At 49.4% G+C, this 2,555-nt stretch overlaps 1 pseudogene across 1 annotated transcript; it reads left to right on the top strand.

Moving 5' to 3' along the window:
• The first annotated feature begins 627 nt into the window (after window positions 1-627).
• On the top strand, window positions 628-2,004 carry LOC101593228 (annotated as a pseudogene). Its single transcript, XR_192693.2, has one exon. The product of XR_192693.2 is annotated as an alpha-enolase pseudogene (transcript).
• Window positions 2,005-2,555: the final 551 nt, after the last annotated feature.

Below are 2,555 nucleotides of genomic sequence, written 5' to 3' on the forward strand. Positions count from 1 at the left end.
AGATTATCCTAAAAGACCTTAATGAATTGAGGAAACCCATTTATTTATTTGTTTGCTTGTTTATTTATTTATTTATTTGGTAAAGGTTCTTGCTATGCAGCTTGCAGCTCAGACTCATAGTGAGCCTCCTGTCTCAGCCTCCCCAGTGCTGAGATTACAGGTGTGTGCCCCCGTGCCTGGTTTCTGAGCTGGGCTGGAGCAGCATACTGTACTAAGGATCAAACCCAGGTTCTTGGGCTTGCCAGGCAGATAGACTGCTGCACTGTCTCCCAGGCTCTGACACATAGTTCTTTATTAAACTACTGCAAACACTTCACTATAAAAATCCATAAAACTTTATACACAAACATTCTTTAAATAGAATCTACACTACAGTGAAAGAATTGACATGGTTATTTACATACAATAGTGACAAATTTGGCACTTTTTGAAAACAAATATACAAAAGCTTGCTTAAAAAGAAATTTAGAATTATAAAACTGAAGAGTATTTCTGTTATGCACTTTGCAATTACCTCAAAAGTGCGTCTGGCACAGGCTCGTTAGCACCACTTATGTCACCTTTATTGTGCTTCCATAAGCTTTTGTAAAACCACCTGAACACTGTCAAAGTCAAATACTACTTCAACGCCCATCTCGGTGTGTGTAGCACCCTCTTTTTCCTTCCTGGGTGACGAGATCCGGTAGCCAGAAATCCAACATGTCGATTCTCAAGATGCACGTCTGAGAGATCTTTGACTCTCGTGTGAACCCCACTGTGGAAGTTGACCTCTACACCTCCAAAGGTCTCTTCGGAGTTGCTGTGCCCAGTGGGGCGTCCACCCGCATCTATAAGGTCCTAGAGCTGCATGACAATGACAAGACCCGCTACCTGGGCAAGGGTGTGTCAAAGGCTGTTGAGCACATTAATAAAACTATTGCACCTGCCCTGGTTAGCAAGAAACTGAATGTCGTGGAGCAGGAGAAGATTGATAAGCTGATGATCGAGATGGACGGGACGGAAAACAAATCCAATTTTGGAGCAAATGCCATCCTGGGAGTGTCTCTCGCAGTGTGCAAGGCCGGCGCCGTGGAGAAGGGGGTGCCCTTGTACCGCCACATCACCGACCTGGCAGGCAACCCCGAGGTCATCTTGCCTGTGCCTACTTTCAACGTGATCAACGGTGGCTCGCACGCCGCCAGTAAGCTGGCCATGCAGGAGTTCATGATCTTACCTGTGGGCGCAGCCAGCTTCAAGGAGGCCATGCGCATCGGGGCTGAGGTCTACCACAACCTGAAGAACGTCATCAAGGAGAAGTACGGCAAGGACACCACCAACGTGGGCGATGAGGGTGGCTTCGCACCCAACATCCTGGAGAATAAGGAAGCCCTGGAGTTGCTGAAGACTGCCATTGGCAAGGCCGGCTACTCGGACAAGGTGGTCATTGGCGTGGACGTGGCCGCGTCCGAGGTCTTCAGGTCTGGGAAGTACGACCTGGACTTCAAGTCTCCTGACGACCCCAGTAGGTACATCTCACCCAACCAGCTGGGCAATCTCTACAAGTCCTTCATCAAGGACTACCCAGTGGTGTCCATCGAGGACCCCTTCGACCAGGACGACTGGGGCGCCTGGCAGAAGTTCACAGCCAGTGCTGGCATCCAGGTGGTGGGCGACGACCTCACAGTGACCAACCCCAAGCATATCACCAAAGCCGTGAATGAGAAGGCCTGCAACTGCTTGCTGCTCAAAGTCAACCAGATCGGCTCAGTGACGGAGTTCCTGCAGGCTTGCAAGCTGGCGCAGTCCAACGGCTGGGGCGTCATGGTGTCCCACCGGTCCGGGGAGACGGAAGACACCTTCATTGCTGACCTGGTGGTGGCACTCAGCACTGGGCAGATCAAGACTGGCGCGCCCTGCCGATCCGAGCGCCTGGCCAAGTACAACCAGATCCTCAGAATTGAAGAGGAGCTGGGTAGCAAGGCCAAGCTCGCCAGCCGGAACTTCAGAAACCCCCTGAGCAAATAGGCCGCGGCAGGCCGGAGCCTGGGCCTCAGGCCCAGGTAGTTAGGTCCCCTCCTGCCACTGCCTCTGTAGATGCCATCAGGGCCACCCGGAGCCCTTGACCCCAGCTGTGATCGTCATGCTTGTCACCTTGTGTCCCACCACGTCTGGAGGGAGCCCTGTGTGCGCCTCAGGCCAGGTTCCCAGTGGTTCTGTTGTGAAATAAACCCCAGCGCCCAGGAGGGAAATAAATAAATAAATAAATAAATAGATAATAAAGTCAAATACTGTATTTTAAAAAAAATGATAACCTTAGTGCTACTACTCCAACGAACTGAATTTTGCCCCCCAAAAACTGGTAAGAATGGAAGAGAATTTTAGACCTTACAGGACAGTGGAATTGCCTTGATTTCTGTCGTGGTTGAAGCCAGGGCAAAGCTGCTGCAGTGTTGTCATATGCAAACAAAAACTAGTACATTTGTGCTATGTGAAGCTGCTAATTTTTTTTAAGAATTCAAAATAAAAATAAATAAATCAAGCTTTACAAATGATACAAAATTTCACAGAACAAAGTA

The sequence above is a fragment of the Octodon degus genome, unplaced genomic scaffold, assembly GCF_000260255.1.
Source record: "Octodon degus isolate 3935 unplaced genomic scaffold, OctDeg1.0 scaffold00102, whole genome shotgun sequence".
Lineage (NCBI taxonomy): Eukaryota > Metazoa > Chordata > Mammalia > Rodentia > Octodontidae > Octodon > Octodon degus.